This window comes from Crinia signifera, chromosome 6 (genome assembly GCF_055691185.1).
Source record: "Crinia signifera chromosome 6, ASM5569118v1, whole genome shotgun sequence".
Lineage (NCBI taxonomy): Eukaryota > Metazoa > Chordata > Amphibia > Anura > Myobatrachidae > Crinia > Crinia signifera.
Window position 1 is genome coordinate 58,998,306 of NC_139222.1, and position 21,962 is coordinate 59,020,267.

The 21,962-nt window shown below is 38.8% G+C and overlaps 22 non-coding genes and 5 pseudogenes across 22 annotated transcripts; all 27 read left to right on the forward strand.

Annotated features, from left to right (window-relative positions):
• Positions 1-309: 309 nt before the first annotated feature.
• LOC146015798 (5S ribosomal RNA) lies at positions 310-428 on the forward strand. Its single transcript, XR_014448708.1, has one exon. It is a non-coding gene; the product is annotated as a 5S ribosomal RNA (ribosomal RNA).
• Positions 429-774: 346 nt separating this feature from the next.
• On the forward strand, positions 775-893 carry LOC146016163 (5S ribosomal RNA). The gene has a single exon (XR_014449061.1). It is a non-coding gene; the product is annotated as a 5S ribosomal RNA (ribosomal RNA).
• A 345-nt stretch (positions 894-1,238) lies between these two features.
• LOC146015880 (5S ribosomal RNA) lies at positions 1,239-1,357 on the forward strand. The gene has a single exon (XR_014448788.1). It is a non-coding gene; the product is annotated as a 5S ribosomal RNA (ribosomal RNA).
• A 347-nt stretch (positions 1,358-1,704) lies between these two features.
• On the forward strand, positions 1,705-1,823 carry LOC146014529 (5S ribosomal RNA). Its single transcript, XR_014447481.1, has one exon. It is a non-coding gene; the product is annotated as a 5S ribosomal RNA (ribosomal RNA).
• Positions 1,824-2,168: 345 nt separating this feature from the next.
• Positions 2,169-2,287, forward strand: LOC146016164 (5S ribosomal RNA). The gene has a single exon (XR_014449062.1). It is a non-coding gene; the product is annotated as a 5S ribosomal RNA (ribosomal RNA).
• A 346-nt stretch (positions 2,288-2,633) lies between these two features.
• Positions 2,634-2,752, forward strand: LOC146010376 (5S ribosomal RNA; annotated as a pseudogene).
• Positions 2,753-3,097: 345 nt separating this feature from the next.
• On the forward strand, positions 3,098-3,216 carry LOC146017557 (5S ribosomal RNA). Its single transcript, XR_014450425.1, has one exon. It is a non-coding gene; the product is annotated as a 5S ribosomal RNA (ribosomal RNA).
• A 344-nt stretch (positions 3,217-3,560) lies between these two features.
• On the forward strand, positions 3,561-3,679 carry LOC146015227 (5S ribosomal RNA). The gene has a single exon (XR_014448155.1). It is a non-coding gene; the product is annotated as a 5S ribosomal RNA (ribosomal RNA).
• A 344-nt stretch (positions 3,680-4,023) lies between these two features.
• LOC146015228 (5S ribosomal RNA) lies at positions 4,024-4,142 on the forward strand. The gene has a single exon (XR_014448156.1). It is a non-coding gene; the product is annotated as a 5S ribosomal RNA (ribosomal RNA).
• A 345-nt stretch (positions 4,143-4,487) lies between these two features.
• Positions 4,488-4,606, forward strand: LOC146013068 (5S ribosomal RNA). Its single transcript, XR_014446054.1, has one exon. It is a non-coding gene; the product is annotated as a 5S ribosomal RNA (ribosomal RNA).
• A 1,506-nt stretch (positions 4,607-6,112) lies between these two features.
• On the forward strand, positions 6,113-6,231 carry LOC146010334 (5S ribosomal RNA; annotated as a pseudogene).
• A 346-nt stretch (positions 6,232-6,577) lies between these two features.
• On the forward strand, positions 6,578-6,696 carry LOC146016165 (5S ribosomal RNA). The gene has a single exon (XR_014449063.1). It is a non-coding gene; the product is annotated as a 5S ribosomal RNA (ribosomal RNA).
• Positions 6,697-7,042: 346 nt separating this feature from the next.
• LOC146014530 (5S ribosomal RNA) lies at positions 7,043-7,161 on the forward strand. Its single transcript, XR_014447482.1, has one exon. It is a non-coding gene; the product is annotated as a 5S ribosomal RNA (ribosomal RNA).
• Positions 7,162-7,505: 344 nt separating this feature from the next.
• LOC146014451 (5S ribosomal RNA) lies at positions 7,506-7,624 on the forward strand. Its single transcript, XR_014447404.1, has one exon. It is a non-coding gene; the product is annotated as a 5S ribosomal RNA (ribosomal RNA).
• Positions 7,625-7,970: 346 nt separating this feature from the next.
• LOC146010911 (5S ribosomal RNA) lies at positions 7,971-8,089 on the forward strand (annotated as a pseudogene).
• A 345-nt stretch (positions 8,090-8,434) lies between these two features.
• Positions 8,435-8,553, forward strand: LOC146015393 (5S ribosomal RNA). The gene has a single exon (XR_014448316.1). It is a non-coding gene; the product is annotated as a 5S ribosomal RNA (ribosomal RNA).
• A 345-nt stretch (positions 8,554-8,898) lies between these two features.
• Positions 8,899-9,017, forward strand: LOC146016410 (5S ribosomal RNA). The gene has a single exon (XR_014449302.1). It is a non-coding gene; the product is annotated as a 5S ribosomal RNA (ribosomal RNA).
• A 345-nt stretch (positions 9,018-9,362) lies between these two features.
• On the forward strand, positions 9,363-9,481 carry LOC146015846 (5S ribosomal RNA). Its single transcript, XR_014448754.1, has one exon. It is a non-coding gene; the product is annotated as a 5S ribosomal RNA (ribosomal RNA).
• A 345-nt stretch (positions 9,482-9,826) lies between these two features.
• LOC146010710 (5S ribosomal RNA) lies at positions 9,827-9,945 on the forward strand (annotated as a pseudogene).
• A 345-nt stretch (positions 9,946-10,290) lies between these two features.
• Positions 10,291-10,409, forward strand: LOC146015881 (5S ribosomal RNA). The gene has a single exon (XR_014448789.1). It is a non-coding gene; the product is annotated as a 5S ribosomal RNA (ribosomal RNA).
• Positions 10,410-18,868: 8,459 nt separating this feature from the next.
• LOC146015463 (5S ribosomal RNA) lies at positions 18,869-18,987 on the forward strand. Its single transcript, XR_014448384.1, has one exon. It is a non-coding gene; the product is annotated as a 5S ribosomal RNA (ribosomal RNA).
• A 344-nt stretch (positions 18,988-19,331) lies between these two features.
• Positions 19,332-19,450, forward strand: LOC146017592 (5S ribosomal RNA). The gene has a single exon (XR_014450459.1). It is a non-coding gene; the product is annotated as a 5S ribosomal RNA (ribosomal RNA).
• Positions 19,451-19,795: 345 nt separating this feature from the next.
• On the forward strand, positions 19,796-19,914 carry LOC146015882 (5S ribosomal RNA). The gene has a single exon (XR_014448790.1). It is a non-coding gene; the product is annotated as a 5S ribosomal RNA (ribosomal RNA).
• A 345-nt stretch (positions 19,915-20,259) lies between these two features.
• Positions 20,260-20,378, forward strand: LOC146014777 (5S ribosomal RNA). Its single transcript, XR_014447721.1, has one exon. It is a non-coding gene; the product is annotated as a 5S ribosomal RNA (ribosomal RNA).
• A 345-nt stretch (positions 20,379-20,723) lies between these two features.
• LOC146011122 (5S ribosomal RNA) lies at positions 20,724-20,842 on the forward strand (annotated as a pseudogene).
• A 346-nt stretch (positions 20,843-21,188) lies between these two features.
• On the forward strand, positions 21,189-21,307 carry LOC146016659 (5S ribosomal RNA). Its single transcript, XR_014449542.1, has one exon. It is a non-coding gene; the product is annotated as a 5S ribosomal RNA (ribosomal RNA).
• Positions 21,308-21,652: 345 nt separating this feature from the next.
• LOC146016327 (5S ribosomal RNA) lies at positions 21,653-21,771 on the forward strand. The gene has a single exon (XR_014449223.1). It is a non-coding gene; the product is annotated as a 5S ribosomal RNA (ribosomal RNA).
• The last annotated feature ends 191 nt before the right edge of the window (positions 21,772-21,962 follow it).

Sequence of the window (21,962 nt, forward strand, 5' to 3'; positions counted from 1 at the left end):
CTATTAAAATTGGAAACTTTTTCTTTTTATTGCCAGCACAGACATTTGGAAGAGGTCAAACAGACACAATAGCCATCACCTAAAGACTTACCACACTGTTTAGGCACAATTCCAACTGCTTTTGGCAGCTAAACAGTGTTGAGCCTCTTTAGTAGTTTAATTTAAGACCCCCTGCTAATATCATGTCCTGTAGGTCTTTTTACATTACCAACACATGATTTTTTTCAGTAAGCCAATACAGTTGGGAAACTTTTGTATTAGCTTACCTGGGGATATAAGTAGAAGAGGGCAAAAAAGTGCCTGTATCTCACCTACAGCCATACCACATTGGATAGGCCCAACCTCGTCTGATCTTGGAAGCTAAGCAGTGTTGGGCCTGGTTAGTACTTGGGTGGGAGACCACATGGGAACACCAGGTGCTGTAGGTTTTTTCACATTACTGGCAAATTGTTTTTATTCTCTAGCTATTTAGATTGGAAACTTTTTCTTTTTATTGCCAGCACAGACATTTGGAAGAGTTCAAACAGACACAATAGCCATCACCTAAAGACTTACCACACTGTTTAGGCACAATTCCAACTGCTTTTGGCAGCTAAACAGTGTTGAGCCTCTTTAGTAGTTTAATTTAAGACCCCCTTGCTAATATCATGTCCTGTAGGTCTTTTTACATTACCAACACATGATTTTTTTCAGTAAGCCAATACAGTTAGGAAACTTTTGTATTAGCTTACCTGGTAATAGAAGTAGAAGAGGGCAAAAAAGTGCCTGTATCTCACCTACAGCCATACCACATTGGATAGGCCCAATCTTGTCTGATCTTGGAAGCTAAGCAGTGTTGGGCCTGGATAGTACTTGGGTGGGAGACCACATGGGAACACCAGGTGCTGTAGGTTTTTTCACATTACTGGCAAATTGTTTTTATTCTCTAGCTATTTAAATTGGAAACTTTTTCTTTTTATTGCCAGCACTGACATTTGGAAGAGGTAAAACAGACACAATATCCATCACCTAAAGACTTACCACACTGTTTAGGCCCAATTCCAACTGCTTTTGGCAGCTAAACAGTGTTGAGGCTCTTTAGTAGTTTAATTTAAGACCCCCTGCTAATATCATGTCCTGTAGGTCTTTTTACATTACCAACACATGATTTTTTTCAGTAAGCCAATACAGTTAGGAAACTTTTGTATTAGCTTACCTGGTGATAGAAGTAGAAGAGGGCAAAAAAGTGCCTGTATCTCACCTACAGCCATACCACATTGGATAGGCCCAATCTTGTCTGATCTTGGAAGCTAAGCAGTGTTGGGCCTGGTTAGTACTTGGGTGGGAGACCACATGGGAACACCAGGTGCTGTAGGTTTTTTCACATTACTGGCAAATTGTTTTTATTCTCTAGCTATTTAAATTGGAAACTTTTTCTTTTTATTGCCAGCACAGACATTTGGAAGAGGTAAAACAGACACAATATCCATCACCTAAAGACTTACCACATTGTTTAGGCCCAATTCCAACTGCTTTTGGCAGCTAAACAGTGTTGAGGCTCTTTAGTAGTTTAATTTATGACCCCCTGCTAATATCATGTCCTGTAGGTCTTTTTACATTACCAACACATGATTTTTTTTTAAGTAAGCCAATACAGTTAGGAAACTTTTTTATTAGCTTACCTGGTGATAGAAGTAGAAGAGGGCAAACAAGTGCCTGTATCTCACCTGCAGCCATACCACATTGGATAGGCCCAATCTCGTCTGATCTTGGAAGCTAAGCAGTGTTGGGCCTGGTTAGTACTTGGGTGGGAGACCACATGGGAACACCAGGTGCTGTAGGTTTTTTCACATTACTGGCAAATTGTTTTTATTCTCTAGCTATTTAAATTGGAAACTTTTTCTTTTTATTGCCAGCACAGACATTTGGAAGAGGTCAAACAGACACAATAGCCATCACCTAAAGACTTACCACACTGTTTAGGCCCAATTCCAACTGCTTTTGGCAGCTAAACAGTGTTGAGCCTCTTTAGTAGTTTAATTTAAGACCCCCTGCTAATATCATGTCCTGTAGGTCTTTTTACATTACCAACACATGATTTTTTTCAGTAAGCCAATACAGTTAGGAAACTTTTGTATTAGCTTACCTGGTGATAGAAGTAGAAGAGGGCAAAAAAGTGCCTGTATCTCACCTACAGCCATACCACATTGGATAGGCCCAATCTTGTCTGATCTTGGAAGCTAAGCAGTGTTGGGCCTGGATAGTACTTGGGTGGGAGACCACATGGGAACACCAGGTGCTGTAGGTTTTTTCACATTACTGGCAAATTGTTTTTATTCTCTAGCTATTTAAATTGGAAACTTTTTCTTTTTATTGCCAGCACTGACATCTGGAAGAGGTAAAACAGACACAATATCCATCACCTAAAGACTTACCACACTGTTTAGGCCCAATTCCAACTGCTTTTGGCAGCTAAACAGTGTTGAGGCTCTTTAGTAGTTTAATTTAAGACCCCCTGCTAATATCATGTCCTGTAGGTCTTTTTACATTACCAACACATGATTTTTTTTAAGTAAGCCAATACAGTTAGGAAACTTTTTTATTAGCTTACCTGGTGATAGAAGTAGAAGAGGGCAAAAAAGTGCCTGTATCTCAACTACAGCCATACCACATTGGATAGGCCCAATCTCGTCTGATCTTGGAAGCTAAGCAGTGTTGGGCCTGGTTAGTACTTGGGTGGGAGACCACATGGGAACACCTGGTGCTTTAGGTTTTTTCACATTACTGGCAAATTGTTTTTATTCTATAGCTATTTAAATTGGAAACTTTTTCTTTTTATTGCCAGCACAGACATTTGGAAGAGGTCAAACAGACACAATAGCCATCACCTAAAGACTTGCCACACTGTTTAGGCCCAATTCCAACTGCTTTTGGCAGCTAAACAGTGTTGAGCCTCTTTAGTAGTTTAATTTAAGACCCCCTGCTAATATCATGTCCTGTAGGTCTTTTTACATTACCAACACATGATTTTTTTCAGTAAGCCAATACAGTTAGGAAACTTTTGTATTAGCTTACCTGGTGATAGAAGTAGAAGAGGGCAAAAAAGTGCCTGTATCTCACCTACAGCCATACCACATTGGATAGGCCCAACCTCGTCTGATCTTGGAAGCTAAGCAGTGTTGGGCCTGGTTAGTACTTGGGTGGGAGACCACATGGAAACACCAGGTGCTGTAGGTTTTTTCACATTACTGGCAAATTGTTTTTATTCTCTAGCTATTTAAATTGGAAACTTTTTCTTTTTATTGCCAGCACTGACATTTGGAAGAGGTAAAACAGACACAATATCCATCACCTAAAGACTTACCACACTGTTTTGGCCCAATTCCAACTGCTTTTGGCAGGTAAACAGTGTTGAGGCTATTTAGTAGTTTAATTTAAGACCCCCTGCTAATATCATGTCCTGTAGGTCTTTTTACATTACCAACACATGATTTTTTTCAGTAAGCCAATACAGTTAGGTAACTTTTTTATAACTTACCTGGTGATAGAAGTAGAAGAGGGCAAAAAAGTGCCTGTATCTCAACTACAGCCATACCACATTGGATAGGCCCAATCTCGTCTGATCTTGGAAGCTAAGCAGTGTTGGGCCTGGTTAGTACTTGGGTGGGAGACCACATGGGAACACCAGGTGCTGTAGGTTTTTTCACATTACTGGCAAATTGTTTTTATTCTCTAGCTATTTAAATTGGAAACTTTTTCTTTTTATTGCCAGCACTGACATTTGGAAGAGGTAAAACAGACACAATATCCATCACCTAAAGACTTACCACACTGTTTTGGCCCAATTCCAACTGCTTTTGGCAGGTAAACAGTGTTGAGGCTATTTAGTAGTTTAATTTAAGACCCCCTGCTAATATCATGTCCTGTAGGTCTTTTTACATTACCAACACATGATTTTTTTCAGTAAGCCAATACAGTTAGGTAACTTTTTTATAACTTACCTGGTGATAGAAGTAGAAGAGGGCAAAAAAGTGCCTGTATCTCAACTACAGCCATACCACATTGGATAGGCCCAATCTCGTCTGATCTTGGAAGCTAAGCAGTGTTGGGCCTGGTTAGTACTTGGGTGGGAGACCACATGGGAACACCAGGTGCTGTAGGTTTTTTCACATTACTGGCAAATTGTTTTTATTCTCTAGCTATTTAAATTGGAAACTTTTTCTTTTTATTGCCAGCACAGACATTTGGAAGAGGTCAAACAGACACAATAGCCATCACCTAAAGACTTACCACACTGTTTAGGCACAATTCCAACTGCTTTTGGCAGCTAAACAGTGTTGAGCCTCTTTAGTAGTTTAATTTAAGACCCTCTGCTAATATCATGTCCTGTAGGTCTTTTTACATTACCAACACATGATTTTTTTCAGTAAGCCAATACAGTTAGGAAACTTTTTTATTAGCTTACCTGGTGATAGAAGTAGAAGAGGGCAAAAAAGTGCCTGTATCTCACCTACAGCCATACCACATTGGATAGGCCCAATCTCGTCTGATCTTGGAAGCTAAGCAGTGTTGGGCCTGGTTAGTACTTGGGTGGGAGACCACATGGGAACACCAGGTGCTGTAGGTTTTTTCACATTACTGGCAAATTGTTTTTATTCTCTAGCTATTTAAATTGGAAACTTTTTCTTTTTATTGCCAGCACAGACATTTGGAAGAGGTCAAACAGACACAATAGCCATCACCTAAAGACTTACCACGGTACTTGTGAGTTATCCGGGCTGCCGATTTTGTCCTTAAGTTTGGTTAACTTAAGGACACCCGACCGACGCGATGCCCACGATTTAGCTCCAAATCGGGGGCATCGCGTCGGTCGTGGCCGTTATAAGGGGCCGCAACGCGATGCCCCCGATTTCCCATAGACAGTAATGTTAAAAGACACGATATCGGGGGCATCGCGTCGGTCGTGGCCGTTATAAGGGGCCGCGACGCGATGCCCACGATTTCCCATAGACAGTAATGTTAAAAGACACGATGGACCCGATTTCCCATAGACAGTAATGTTAAAAGACGCGATGGACCCGATTTCCCATAGACAGCAATGTTAAAATAAAATTACAATGTGAAATTGGGCAATATGTTTTTTAAAAAAATGTTTCATGGCCCCCCACCACCGTTAATGCCACCCCGCTATTGACGCCAACCCGAAGCGTGGCGAGCGCAGCGAGCCCGCGAGGGGCGGCGGTACGCGTCCTCCGACCTTTTCATGCCCTACTATCCACTAGGGCGTGAAGTGAGAATAGAATAGTGTGGCGAGCGCAGCGAGCCACCGAGCCCGAAGCGTGGCGAGCGCAGCGAGCCCCGCGAGGGGACGCGGACACCTGTGAAGCCCGCAAGGGCACGCGGATACCTGTGAAGGTGTCCGCGTCCCCTCGCGGGGCTCGCTGCGCTCGCCACGCTTCGGGCTCGGTGGCTCGCTGCGCTCGCCACACTATTCTATTCTCACTCCACGCCCTAGTGGATAGTAGGGCATGAAAAGGACGGAGGACGCGTACCGCCGCCCCTCGCGGGCTCGCTGCGCTCGCCACGCTTCGGGTTGGCGTCAATAGCGGGGTGGCGTTAACGGTGGTGGGGGGCCATGAAACATTTTTTTTAAAAACATATTGGCCAATTTCACATTGTAATTTTATTTTAACATTGCTGTCTATGGGAAATCGGGTCCATCGCGTCTTTTAACATTACTGTCTATGGGAAATCGTGTCGGAAATCGGGTCCATCGTGTCTTTTAACATTACTGTCTATGGGAAATCGTGGGCATCGCGTCGCGGCTCCTTATAACAGCCACGACCGACGCGATGCCCACGATTTCGGGCGCGATGAAAAAATCGGCAGCCCGGATAACTCACAAGTACCCTTACCACACTGTTTAGGCCCAATTCCAACTGCTTTTGGCAGCTAAACAGTGTTGAGCCTCTTTAGTAGTTTAATTTAAGACCCCCTGCTAATATCATGTCCTGTAGGTCTTTTTACATTACCAACACATGATTTTTTTCAGTAAGCCAATACAGTTGGGAAACTTTTGTATTAGCTTACCTGGGGATATAAGTAGAAGAGGGCAAAAAAGTGCCTGTATCTCACCTACAGCCATATCACATTGGATAGGCCCAACCTCGTCTGATCTTGGAAGCTAAGCAGTGTTGGGCCTGGTTAGTACTTGAGTGGGAGACCACATGGGAACACCAGGTGCTGTAGGTTTTTTCACATTACTGGCAAATTGTTTTTATTCTCTAGCTATTTAGATTGGAAACTTTTTCTTTTTATTGCCAGCACAGACATTTGGAAGAGTTCAAACAGACACAATAGCCATCACCTAAAGACTTACCACACTGTTTAGGCACAATTCCAACTACTTTTGGCAGCTAAACAGTGTTGAGCCTCTTTAGTAGTTTAATTTAAGACCCCCTTGCTAATATCATGTCCTGTAGGTCTTTTTACATTACCAACACATGATTTTTTTCAGTAAGCCAATACAGTTAGGAAACTTTTGTATTAGCTTACCTGGTGATAGAAGTAGAAGAGGGCAAAAAAGTGCCTGTATCTCACCTACAGCCATACCACATTGGATAGGCCCAATCTTGTCTGATCTTGGAAGCTAAGCAGTGTTGGGCCTGGATAGTACTTGGGTGGGAGACCACATGGGAACACCAGGTGCTGTAGGTTTTTTCACATTACTGGCAAATTGTTTTTATTCTCTAGCTATTTAAATTGGAAACTTTTTCTTTTTATTGCCAGCACTGACATTTGGAAGAGGTAAAACAGACACAATATCCATCACCTAAAGACTTACCACACTGTTTAGGCCCAATTCCAACTGCTTTTGGCAGCTAAACAGTGTTGAGGCTCTTTAGTAGTTTAATTTAAGACCCCCTGCTAATATCATGTCCTGTAGGTCTTTTTACATTACCAACACATGATTTTTTTTAAGTAAGCCAATACAGTTAGGAAACTTTTTTATTAGCTTACCTGGTGATAGAAGTAGAAGAGGGCAAACAAGTGCCTGTATCTCACCTGCAGCCATACCACATTGGATAGGCCCAATCTCGTCTGATCTTGGAAGCTAAGCAGTGTTGGGCCTGGTTAGTACTTGGGTGGGAGACCACATGGGAACACCAGGTGCTGTAGGTTTTTTCACATTACTGGCAAATTGTTTTTATTCTCTAGCTATTTAAATTGGAAACTTTTTCTTTTTATTGCCAGCACAGACATTTGGAAGAGGTCAAACAGACACAATAGCCATCACCTAAAGACTTACCACACTGTTTAGGCCCAATTCCAACTGCTTTTGGCAGCTAAACAGTGTTGAGGCTCTTTAGTAGTTTAATTTAAGACCCCCTGCTAATATCATGTCCTGTAGGTCTTTTTACATTACCAACACATGATTTTTTTCAGTAAGCCAATACAGTTAGGTAACTTTTTTATAACTTACCTGGTGATAGAAGTAGAAGAGGGCAAAAAAGTGCCTGTATCTCACCTACAGCTATACCACATTGGATAGGCCCAATCTCGTCTGATCTTGGAAGCTAAGCAGTGTTGGGCCTGGTTAGTACTTGGGTGGGAGACCACATGGGAACACCAGGTGCTGTAGGTTTTTTCACATTACTGGCAAATTGTTTTTATTCTCTAGCTATTTAAATTGGAAACTTTTTCTTTTTATTGCCAGCACTCACATTTGGAAGAGGTAAAACAGACACAATATCCATCACCTAAAGACTTACCACACTGTTTAGGCTCAATTCCAACTGCTTTTGGCAGCTAAACAGTGTTGAGCCTCTTTTGTAGTTTAATTTAAGACCCCCTGCTAATATTATGTCCTGTAGGTCTTTTTACATTACCAACACATGATTTTTTTTAAGTAAGCCAATACAGTTAGGAAACTTTTTTATTAGCTTACCTGGTGATAGAAGTAGAAGAGGGCAAAAAAGTGCCTATATCTCACCTACAGCCATACCACATTGGATAGGCCCAATCTCGTCTGATCTTGGAAGCTAAGCAGTGTTGGGCCTGGTTAGTACTTGGGTGGGAGACCACATGGGAACACTAAGTGCTGTAGATTTTTTCACATTACTGGCAAATTGTTTTTATTCTCTAGCTATTTAAATTGGAAACTTTTTCTTTTTATTGCCAGCACAGACATTTGGAAGAGGTCAAACAGACACAATAGCCATCACCTAAAGACTTACCACACTGTTTAGGCTCAATTCCAACTGCTTTTGGCAGCTAAACAGTGTTGAGCCTCTTTTGTAGTTTAATTTAAGACCCCCTGCTAATATCATGTCCTGTAGGTCTTTTTACATTATCAACACATGATTTTTTTCAGTAAGCCAATACAGTTAGGAAACTTTTTTATTAGCTTACCTGGTGATAGAAGTAGAAGAGGGCAAAAAAGTGCCTATATCTCACCTACAGCCATACCACATTGGATAGGCCCAATCTCGTCTGATCTTGGAAGCTAAGCAGTGTTGGGTCTGGTTAGTACTTGGGTGGGAGACCACATGGGAACACCAGGTGCTGTAGGTTTTTTCACATTACTGGCAAATTGTTTTTATTCTCTAGCTATTTAAATTGGAAACTTTTTCTTTTTATTGCCAACACTGACATTTGGAAGAGGTAAAACAGACACAATATCCATCACCTAAAGACTTACCACATTGTTTAGGCCCAATTCCAACTGCTTTTGGCAGCTAAACAGTGTTGAGGCTCTTTAGTAGTTTAATTTAAGACCCCCTGCTAATATCATGTCCTGTAGGTCTTTTTACATTACCAACACATGATTTTTTTCAGTAAGCCAATACAGTTAGGTAACTTTTTTATTAGCTTACCTGGTGATAGAAGTAGAAGAGGGCAAAAAAGTGCCTGGATCTCACCTACAGCCATACCTCATTGGATAGGCCCAATCTCGTCTGATCTTGGAAGCTAAGCAGTGTTGGGCCTGGTTAGTACTTGGGTAGGAGACCACATGGGAACACCAGGTGCTGTAGGTTTTTTCACATTACTGGCAAATTGTTTTTATTCTCTAGCTATTTAAATTGGAAACTTTTTCTTTTTATTGCCAGCACTGACATTTGGAAGAGGTAAAACAGACACAATATCCATCACCTAAAGACTTACCACACTGTTTAGGCTCAATTCCAACTGCTTTTGGCAGCTAAACAGTGTTGAGCCTCTTTTGTAGTTTAATTTAAGACCCCCTGCTAATATCATGTCCTGTAGGTCTTTTTACATTACCAACACATGATTTTTTTCAGTAAGCCAATACAGTTAGGAAACTTTTGTATTAGCTTATCTGGTGATAAAAGTAGAAGAGGGCAAAAAAGTGCCTATATCTCACCTACAGCCATACCACATTGGATAAGCCCAATCTCGTCTGATCTTGGAAGCTATGCAGTGTTGGGCCTGGTTAGTACTTGGGTGGGAGACCACATGGGAACACCAGGTGCTGTAGGTTTTTTCACATTACTGGCAAATTGTTTTTATTCTCTAGCTATTTAAATTGGAAACTTTTTCTTTTTATTGCCAGCACAAACATTTGGAAGAGTTCAAACAGACACAATAGCCATCACCTAAAGACTTACCACACTGTTTAGGCCCAATTCCAACTGCTTTTGGCAGCTAAACAGTGTTGAGCCTCTTTAGTAGTTTAATTTAAGACCCCCTGCTAATATCATGTCCTGTAGGTATTTTTACATTACCAACACATGATTTTTTTCAGTAAGCCAATACAGTTAGGAAACTTTTTTATTAGCTTACCTGGTGATAGAAGTAGAAGATGGCAAAAAAGTGCCTGTATCTCACCTACAGCTATACCACATTGGATAGGCCCAATCTCATCTGATCTTATAAGCTAAGCAGTGTTGGGCCTGGTTAGTACTTGGGTGGGAGACCACGTGGGAACACCAGGTGCTGTAGGTTTTTTCTCATTACTGGCAAATTTTTTTTATTCTCTAGCTATTTAAATTGGAAACTTTTTCTTTTTATTGCCAGCACAGACATTTGGAAGAGGTCAAACAGACACAATAGCCATCACCTAAAGACTTACCACACTGTTTAGGCACAATTCCAACTGCTTTTGGCAGCTAAACAGTGTTGAGCCTCTTTAGTAGTTTAATTTAAGACCCCCTGCTAATATCATGTCCTGTAGGTCTTTTTACATTACCAACACATGATTTTTTTCAGTAAGCCAATACAGTTAGGAAACTTTTTTATTAGCTTACCTGGTGATAGAAGTAGAAGAGGGCAAAAAAGTGCCTGTATCGCACCTACAGCCATACCACATTGGATAGGCCCAATCTTGTCTGATCTTGGAAGCTAAGCAGTGTTGGGCCTGGTTAGTACTTGGGTGGGAGACCACATGGGAACACCAGGTGCTGTAGGTTTTTTCACATTACTGGCAAATTGTTTTTATTCTCTAGCTATTTAAATTGGAAACGTTTTCTTTTTATTGTGATAAACCAGATATTTATCTGATAAGATTAGATATGATTGATAACCCAAACCTGTATATATATTTACTTTATTACCTTTAAATATAACGGCAACGCTGAAATGATTGCACACCCACACAACCTTGTTAGAAAAGGTATGACAATGCTTTACTTAAAGAATAGCTTCATTACAGGTATTTGCAAATGCAGACTAACACAAGAAACATAAAATTGATTAGCTAATACTTAAACAGTAATTCTAAATCAAATCAAAATGGACACCTTTCAAGGACAGTGATCAGCCATGATTAAACCTCCTTCATAGTTACCTCCAGCCCCCCCGTGCTTGCTGGTTCTTCCTCAACTGCCTTCCTCCCTCCTTCTATCACTCTGATATTTAAACCTTTATCACATTAATTAATTAATTACTCATAAGCATTGAGTCTTATTGGAAAGCTCTGCTTTCAATCATGATGTCATAATTAACCCAACACCCAACTTCAGTGGCCTTGTGGGTCTACGCATGTGTGGCCTTGTTCCAATCTTATTCAGTTTGTGGAGACTAGATTCCTGTCCTTGCTACATTATACTGTCAACATCACATTCTTAAGCTTCTAAAACCAAAAACAATATTCTATAAGAAATCACTTTTACAGCTCTGTTCTGAATGATCAGCCATTTTAATAATATTATTATGCAAGTCATGCCTAACAAAATGGCTGCTGCTTCTAACATACAGTATTATAACTGTTTAGCGCAAAGGGAAGGCCTCATACGCAGTGAATAGTACAGTGTGCAACAAGCTAAAGTCATCTGCAGCAATAATAGCGGCAGTCAGGAAAACAGAATATAATAAAAGCATAGATTTATTGATTAGTTGATTTTCTGTATTATCAGTCCATCCTCAACTTTTTTCATATCTCCGAAAAAAAGTTCATATCTCTCGTACTGTGCATCATTTGTTTCTCTCTTAATACATCGGAAAACCTGCTTGAAGCATTTCACTAGTATACAGAAAAATCAATAATATTATCTTGGCAAAAACATCAAACTTCTTAAAGCATATATAACATTGACTTATGCGAACCAGTTATTGGGGTTCAACCAAATAAACCAACTGTAGGGAATCACATCACTCACACCTGTTCAATAAACTAAATTTTAACCCAAATAATTTAATTCAACTTTCCTTTTAACGTCATCATCCGTTTAGTATTTGTGATGCTTGTACCATATTTTAATTATATTCACAAATTCAAATACAATTTTATAAACTTGGGATAATGTAAATAAGTGTGTTTCTTTAATATACCATGTGTTACTTTCAAATCTTCATATTGAATCAACACTGTATTAATTAGTAAAAGTAAAATTTTATTACAATAGATCTTGTTTGTAACCATTTAGAAACCTTATAATCCTTGTGGTAATGTCCATGGCTTATGAGACGGTATGTTTGAGAAAACATCATAAGAAACAATTCAATGAGTACCCCCTTTTTTTTTTCTAGATGTTATACTAGCACACCCAACTCTGTCACATAACTACATGTTTTGTTGTACTACAAAATATCTCCTGTTATTACACTCTTTACCAATTTTAAACCTAGGGAGAGTCAGTAACCTTATAAGATTCACTTGTGTAAATCCTACATAGAAAATTAAGTGTTGTTTGATTTGACTGCAAATATAAGTAGCCATTAACCCAACATTACCGGAGTGATACCGTAGATGACAATATAACCAACAATCAGTTTACCTTATTGTTATTTTTATCAGCTCATGATGAGCGTCTTAAAGAAGAAATGTCAGTTTGCATATAGATATTATGTTTGCACCATTGTTACCATCCTTACTTAGAATGCCTCTTCTTTACTGATACCTTACTAGATGTATTCTATCAATGGTTCTGGTTTGGATGTTCTTAGTTACTTTTATGTTATTACTCCTATATTTATTTTAAACCTTCTAATTAGTTTAACATATTGGCTATCAGTATTTTATTACCATCCTCTGATGCATACCGAAACCTGGGAGCATCAGTAGTATGATGTATATGTGTGTCTGTTAGGATTATTACTATACTTGTGGGATTAAAATTAAAAGCAGAAGTAGAATACACCACCATGACTCTAGTAATACCTCTTTGATAACTATACACACTGTCCTTGCCAGCAACCAATCCCTGGTAACCCTCATTCACTATAAAAAAATGAAAACTTAAAAAAACAAAAAAATGACTTCTTCAGTTAGTTAGTGTATGGGAAACTTGGTCACTCATGGGGATCATTGTTTTACACCTTGTCCACAACCCGCAGGGACACCACTAAGGGTATCCCCCGATTCCGTGGACCTCTTCTTGCCCACAACCCGCAGGGACACCACTAAGGATGCCCCCCGATTCCGTGGACCTTGTCTTGGTCTGTGTGGGGGCCCTGGACAGGCCCATCATCAAATAAGTTTATTAAGTTAGAATCACAGTCACAATATTTATCTGCATCAGTTTATTTTTCTTTCAACTGATAACACCACCAGGTCGGAAACCTTCTTGCAGTGAGACGCATTAATTCAATTGGTTCGTTTCACAGGGACGGGTCTTGCCTTTGATCTACGAGACTTTTAATTGTAAGAATTTTCTCACCATTGCATAGTCTCCAGGCTGGACCTTATAACAACATCCCTTCATAAGCTTGTTTGCTTTTCTGGTAAAGTATTTAGATGATGTGAGAATTAGAGTGACAAGTCTGCTGCTGGATGTTGAAGAGGGATTGATGGTCTCCCAAAAAAATGTATATATCAATTAAAATAATGATCTTATAAGGGGACAGGTTCAGTGGCTGCTGAGGAGTAGTGTGAATGTCATACAAAACCGAAGACAAAACTTCAAGTCAACTCATGGTAATTTCCACACCCACCCTAAATAATGTGTTCTCAATGTGCATGTGTTAACATGTTCAATTTTGACTAAAACCTTTTAGTGTGTGGTGAGTGCAACCACATTTTCATACCTATATATTGACTTATTCCTTAGAATACCTTTCCTGTCAAAATATGTACCTCTATGATTTTTTTTTTTTAATACCATATACCTTATGTGATAACATATCTGAACACAAACTTCTAAAAAATATTTCTTTGCTGTAAAGGATGCTGTACATGGGACAGCTGGGATGTTCCTTAGAATCAATATAACATATCAGATACCATTTAAATATAATGACAATTTTGTATGCATGTAAATTCAATAAATTTATTTTTAACCTTAGGAATGGACCAGTGGTAGGAGAAATGTTTGATGGTTCTATAGGAATAATTTTCCTGAGTTCATTCTTCTGCAGATGCGTTTGGGCCTCTGCATAAGATGAAATCAACATACATGCCCTCTCTCTCCTTACATGGGTCATCCCATGGGCAGCTTCCGCATATGCCAGGAGGAGGGGTTTGGGGAGCTACTGATCTGCCCCCACCATCTTTACATAGGCCATTAGCCTTTTGACTGCATCCATTCATCATCCATTGGCACATTCCTGTTGATGCTTTATGAGCTTCTGCTAAAAAAACATTAAATTGTATAGTGATGTGATTCACAACAGTGGCAATCTTATTTTTGTTACCAAGTGCAACAAGATCACTTTATAACATGTGAGCTTGACACTTAACAACTACTGCCTTTGCAGGGAGAGTTGCACAGCCTCAACAAGCTCCTTTACTTGCTGTGATATTAGCGTATTATATCATAGCGAAATCACGATGGAAAATGAGGATCTCTAAATCCAATACTACCGCATATCCCGTATATGGCCATCCTGAGTCTCCTTGTTGGTGACAACTACAATCTTTGTAGATGGCAGTGGCGTGTCAGAGATATCAGGTCTGATTGCAGAAATTTTGCTTTAAATATTCCTCACAATCATGTTCTAAATCCTGCCTCTCATCCATCCTCTGGGACTCCAGGGTCCCACCAGGTAGCAGAGTAGCAGGATTTAGCGTACCACACCTGACAATAGTCAGGTCATGTGGCGCTGGGAGAAAAGTTCCCAACGAGAGAGCCATGCACTGGAAATGTGTCTTGTCCGTGAGGAATTCAGTAGAAAAGATGTAGACTCAATATTTTTTCTAAATAATTTCTAGTGGCTCAGTAATAATAATAATAATAATATTTTTTTAAAACACTTGCTTTTTCTGTGCAAAATGAAATGCATCAATTTGTAAATTAATCTTTTCTCTGGAATGGTCACACCTCTATTGGCTGGGATTTAATTAAAATAAAACAAGCAAAAGCAATAGCATTATTAAGCTCAGACATCATATTAGCATTTGTCATTTGGAAAAAAAAATGGCAGTTTTTAAACAGATGTTGACAAAACAACATTATCACTTGAGGGAAGCAATGGGGAGGGGGCTGGAGGTCATCCCTGGGTATGGCTGATCACTGTCCCATACAAACATTGCAATAACTTTAATCTATTCATTGTGCTTTTTCAAAAGGGTAAACAATATCTTCAATTCTAAGATCTTTTAACACATAATTGTTTATATGTCCTTGTTATGGAAAACAGTTCTGTAACACTCCTTGAATATTTCACATCATTTAGGAATAAAACTTTACTCTCTTATCAATCTCATTAACCATTTCCTGCCTTTAATCTCCTACAGAGTTATTTCTGATGTTACTCTCACCTCATCACTGAAAAAAAACTTCTTCCCTTCTGCTTTTTCAAAAATAAACAAAAAATTTAAAAATTATTCTTTTTTTTCCCCATTTTTTTCTTTTTCTCCCTAAGGCTCTAAAAGACATATCACCTCTCCTCACTTCTCACTGAACAGAATTAACCCCTCAGTGAGACAGTACAATCTTTCCAAACATATGTGGGTTAGTGGGATATACTATCTCAATTCTTGAAGCTTTCACCACCTGTCACCAGACCATTGCGCGTTCACTCTCATCCAATAATCATTACCTCACAGGTGCATCATCATCACCAATTCCAACTAACTATGACCAGCATAGTCTTTTCTATTCCTTCTCACTTGCTCACACTAGTCACATACTCAGAACTTTCTGTGATCCCATACAAATGCTTAAAACAGTGTTACCTCTTTCAAAGACAAAAATGTAAATAAAATAAATGAAAAATGTCCCCAAAAAACCTAACCATGCGTTATGTGTCTGTCACTGTTATCACACCTACGCCTTCCACATACTGTCCTCTGTTATCAGTATAGTGGGCCACCTACTGTCCATCTCTGTTATCAGCCTGGTGTTTCATCTACTGTCCTCTGTTATCAGTAGTCACGTGTCCCACCCCCACCCTGTCTTCTCTTATTATTTTTCCCCATATATTCTACCTTGTACGTAGGTGGCAGATGCCCCCTGTGAATCTCGCTACCGGTCAGCACTGTTCACAGGAAAAAAATCAACTCATCAAATCAGAAAAAAATGATATGTAATATGTCATTCTTTGTTACCATATCTGCACATTGTCTAAGTGATCATTACACGATTAGATCACTATCTCCCCTGGTTATCTAGCTAACTGTGGCCACAGTATTAACCCCTTAAGATACTCTATCAATTTAGTACCCTCCCCCTTTCAAAACAAACAAAATTAAATTAACACAAATCAAAAACAAAACAAAAATTGGCTTAAAGAAAACCCCACAGCCTTGAGTCAGTTATCACTGATTACCTTCCATTCATAAGAATAAAAATAAACCCAGGATTTATCTGCGCATTACTCAAGGTATATCTGATTCAATATATGTATCCAGATCAAACAAATAGGCAACAGAAATTGCCAACAGAAAACATGGTCTAATATATCAATATGAACCTTTAAGAATAGATGTTATATTGGACTTATATCTCATCGATATATATATCACTTTTCTTATCCAAAATGTATTACTCATTAAATGAAAAAAACATTGAATTCACATGATCATTTCCTGTTTCTTCACCTAACATGGACAACTCCTTATCTCGCATTACATCAACTGAATCCATCACTTTAGAGTTTCCAACTCACAGCTGCTTTGTTTAATAAACCAAAAAAAATTAAATCAAAAACCCATAGCAGAAAAACATCAGTCCTACATTACGTACTTCATCTCCGCAAGACAAGAAACCAAAAAAACTTTACAATGAGATAAACTCGATCTTACTTTGTTATAAACAATATTCCAATTAACTTTATTTATTCTGGTGGTAAAAATGAACTGTTACTTGGCTTACAATATTAGCGTCTACTCCTTTAAACTCTGTATTTTAACTGACATCTGTCTATGGATATAAAGAAATTAGCTCAAACTATTATTGTAATCCGACTGCTTGCTAGCTCTAACAATGCAACGTATACTTAATTATTTATTAACATTTTCTTATATAAACCATATACAGTAGAAAAAATCCGAGGGTTTCCAAACAATACAGATTATGGATAAATCATGCATTCCATTTCTTCCACATGTTGCTGGCCAGTCAAACCAGAAAGAAATGTAAATGCACAATCTCCTCTACCTATCTCTAATCACCAAATTATAAGCACGGGAAAACCTACAACAAATATATGCAACTTCTTTAAAATTTATAGATTGGACAAACAAAGAAACTCTAATTATCAAAACAACCGCTACAGATTAGTTACTTCAGCAATATCCTCAGCAGACAATATACACCAAACAATCCAACCGCGGTCAAAAAATAAAAACAAACAAACAAAAAAAAATACTGTCATTTAAAGAATATATTTTTTTTTTTAAAGTAGAAAATTTATTGCCAGCATAACCTTTATACCAATATGCTTGCTATAGTCTGCATGCTTTGCAAATAAACTAAAGAAATACTCTTCCTGACCCAAGCAATGTTGTTTACAACTTCTTGCCAAGTTTCTCGCTGCTCTCCTTATCTATTCTCTGACACAAAGAAATGGGCGATGCGGGGGGGGTTTAGCAAGCTAGCAGTCTGCAAAATGCAGCGTTGTCTTTCCATGCCTTAAATTACGATCTATTGGTTTTATAATTAAAGATCGAAGTTGCTTCAAGTAATATTGGATTAGCACAATTTTAACAGATGTTGAGAAAGATAAGGGTACAATAAATGCACCGACTTTACAATTTTTTCTACACATTTTTTTTATTATTTATTTATTTTTTTAAATAGCAAATTTTTTTTTTTTTTTTTTTCCAAACTTTGATTTTCTCAACTGATAAAATGTGAAAACCAACATCAGTGAATCTCGCTGGGGCCTCCAACTGATAAACCAGATATTTATCTGATAAGATTAGATATGATTGATAACCCAAACCTGTATATATATTTACTTTATTACCTTTAAATATAACGGCAACGCTGAAATGATTGCACACCCACACAACCTTGTTAGAAAAGGTATGACAATGCTTTACTTAAAGAATAGCTTCATTACAGGTATTTGCAAATGCAGACTAACACAAGAAACATAAAATTGATTAGCTAATACTTAAACAGTAATTCTAAATCAAATCAAAATGGACACCTTTCAAGGACAGTGATCAGCCATGATTAAACCTCCTTCATAGTTACCTCCAGCCCCCCGTGCTTGCTGGTTCTTCCTCAACTGCCTTCCTCCCTCCTTCTATCACTCTGATATTTAAACCTTTATCACATTAATTAATTAATTACTCATAAGCATTGAGTCTTATTGGAAAGCTCTGCTTTCAATCATGATGTCATAATTAACCCAACACCCAACTTCAGTGGCCTTGTGGGTCTACGCATGTGTGGCCTTGTTCCAATCTTATTCAGTTTGTGGAGACTAGATTCCTGTCCTTGCTACATTATACTGTCAACATCACATTCTTAAGCTTCTAAAACCAAAAACAATATTCTATAAGAAATCACTTTTACAGCTCTGTTCTGAATGATCAGCCATTTTAATAATATTATTATGCAAGTCATGCCTAACAAAATGGCTGCTGCTTCTAACATACAGTATTATAACTGTTTAGCGCAAAGGGAAGGCCTCATACGCAGTGAATAGTACAGTGTGCAACAAGCTAAAGTCATCTGCAGCAATAATAGCGGCAGTCAGGAAAACAGAATATAATAAAAGGATAGATTTATTGATTAGTTGATTTTCTGTATTATCAATTGCCAGCACTGACATTTGGAAGAGGTAAAACAGACACAATATCCATCACCTAAAGACTTACCACACTGTTTAGGCCCAATTCCAACTGCTTTTGGCAGCTAAACAGTGTTGAGGCTCTTTAGTAGTTTAATTTAAGACCCCCTGCTAATATCATGTCCTGTAGGTCTTTTTACATTACCAACACATGATTTTTTTTAAGTAAGCCAATACAGTTAGGAAACTTTTTTATTAGCTTACCTGGTGATAGAAGTAGAAGAGGGCAAAAAAGTGCCTGTATCTCACCTACAGCCATACCACATTGGATAGGCCCAATCTCGTCTGATCTTGGAAGCTAAGCAGTGTTGGGCCTGGTTAGTACTTGGGTGGGAGACCACATGGGAACACCAGGTGCCGTAGGTTTTTCACATTACTGGCAAATTGTTTTTATTCTCTAGCTATTTAAATTGGAAACTTTTTCTTTTTATTGCCAGCACAGACATTTGGAAGAGGTCAAACAGACACAATATCCATCACCTAAAGACTTACCACACTGTTTAGGCTCAATTCCAACTGCTTTTGGCAGCTAAACAGTGTTGAGCCTCTTTTGTAGTTTAATTTAAGACCCCCTGCTAATATCATGTCCTGTAGGTCTTTTTACATTACCAACACATGATTTTTTTCAGTAAGCCAATACAGTTAGGAAACTTTTTTATTAGCTTACCTGGTGATAGAAGTAGAAGAGGGCAAAAAAGTGCCTGTATCTCACCTACAGCCATACCACATTGGATAGGCCCAACCTTGTCTGATCTTGGAAGCTAAGCAGTGTTGGGCCTGGTTAGTACTTGGGTGGGAGACCACATGGGAACACCAGGTGCTGTAGGTTTTTTCACATTACTGGCAAATTGTTTTTATTCTCTAGCTATTTAAATTGGAAACGTTTTCTTTTTATTGCCAGCACTGACATTTGGAAGAGGTAAAACAGACACAATATCCATCACCTAAAGACTTACAACACTGTTTAGGCCCAATTCCAACTGCTTTTGGCAGCTAAACAGTGTTGAGGCTCTTTAGTAGTTTAATTTAAGACCCCCTGCTAATATCATGTCCTGTAGGTCTTTTTACATTACCAACACATGATTTTTTTAAGTAAGCCAATACAGTTAGGAAACTTTTTTATTAGCTTACCTGGTGATAGAAGTAGAAGAGGGCAAAAAAGTGCCTCTATCTCACCTACAGCCATACCACATTGGATAGGCCCAATCTTGTCTGATCTTGGAAGCTAAGCAGTGTTGGGCCTGGTTAGTACTTGGGTGGGAGACCACATGGGAACACCAGGTGCTGTAGGTTTTTTCACATTACTGGCAAATTGTTTTTATTCTCTAGCTATTTAAATTGGAAACGTTTTCTTTTTATTGCCAGCACTGACATTTGGAAGAGGTAAAACAGACACAATATCCATCACCTAAAGACTTACCACACTGTTTAGGCCCAATTCCAACTGCTTTTGGCAGCTAAACAGTGTTGAGGCTCTTTAGTAGTTTAATTTAAGACCCCCTGCTAATATCATGTCCTGTAGGTCTTTTTACATTACCAACACATGATTTTTTTAAGTAAGCCAATACAGTTAGGAAACTTTTTTATTAGCTTACCTGGTGATAGAAGTAGAAGAGGGCAAAAAAGTGCCTGTATCTCACCTACAGCCATACCACATTGGATAAGCCCAATCTCGTCTGATCTTGGAAGCTAAGCAGTGTTGGGCCTGGTTAGTACTTGGGTGGGAGACCACATGGGAACACCAGGTGCCGTAGGTTTTTTCACATTACTGGCAAATTGTTTTTATTCTCTAGCTATTTAAATTGGAAACTTTTTCTTTTTATTGCCAGCACAGACATTTGGAAGAGGACAAACAGACACAATATCCATCACCTAAAGACTTACCACACTGTTTAGGCTCAATTCCAACTGCTTTTGGCAGCTAAACAGTGTTGAGCCTCTTTTGTAGTTTAATTTAAGACCCCCTGCTAATATCATGTCCTGTAGGTCTTTTTACATTACCAACACATGATTTTTTTCAGTAAGCCAATACAGTTAGGAAACTTTTTTATTAGCTTACCTGGTGATAGAAGTAGAAGAGGGCAAATAAGTGCATGTATCTCAGCTACAGCCATACCACATTGGATAGGCCCAATCTCATCTGAACTTATAAGCTAAGCAGTGTTGGGCCTGGTTAGTACTTGGGTGGGAGACCACATGGGAACATCTGGTGCTGTAGGTTTTTTCACATTACTGGCAAATTGTTTTTTTTCTCTAGCTATTTAAATTGGAAACTTTTTCTTTTTATTGCCAGCACAGACATTTGGAAGAGGTCAAACAGACACAAAAGCCATCACCTAAAAGACTTACCACACTGTTTAGGCACAATTCCAACTGCTTTTGGCAGCTAAACAGTGTTGAGCCTCTTTAGTAGTTTAATTTAAGACCCCCTGCTAATATCATGTCCTGTAGGTCTTTTTACATTACCAACACATGATTTTTTTCAGTAAGCCAATACAGTTAGGAAACTTTTTTATTAGCTTACCTGGTGATAGAAGTAGAAGAGGGCAAAAAAGTGCCTGTATCTCACCTACAGCCTAACCACATTGGATAGGCCCAATCTCGTCTGATCTTGGAAGCTAAGCAGTGTTGGGCCTGGTTAGTACTTGGGTGGGAGACCACATGGGAAAACCAGGTGCTGTAGGTTTTTTCACATTACTGGCAAATTGTTTTTATTCTCTAGCTATTTAAATTGGAAACTTTTTCTTTTTATTGCCAGCACTAACATTTGGAAGAGGTAAAACAGACACAATAGCCATCACCTAAAGACTTACCACACTGTTTAGGCCCAATTCCAACTGATTTTGGCAGCTAAACAGTGTTGAGGCTCTTTAGTAGTTTAATTTAAGACCCCCTGCTTATATCATGTCCTGTAGGTCTTTTTACATTACCAACACATGATTTTTTTCAGTAAGCCAATACAGTTAGGAAACTTTTGTATTAGCTTACCTGGTGATAGAAGTAGAAGAGGGCAAAAAAGTGAAGTTAACTCACCTACAGCCATACCACATTGGATAGGCCCAATCTCGTCTGATCTTGGAAGCTAAGCAGTGTTGGGCCTGGTTAGTACTTGGGTGGGAAACCACATGGGAACACCAGGTGCTGTAGGATTTTTCACATTACTGGCAAATTGTTTTTATTCTCTAGCTATTTAAATTGGAAACTTTTTCTTTTTATTGCCAGCACAGACATTTGGAAGAGGTCAAACAGACACAATAGCCATCACCTAAAGACCTACCACACTGTTTAGGCTCAATTCCAACTGCTTTTGGCAGCTAAACAGTGTTGAGCCTCTTTAGTAG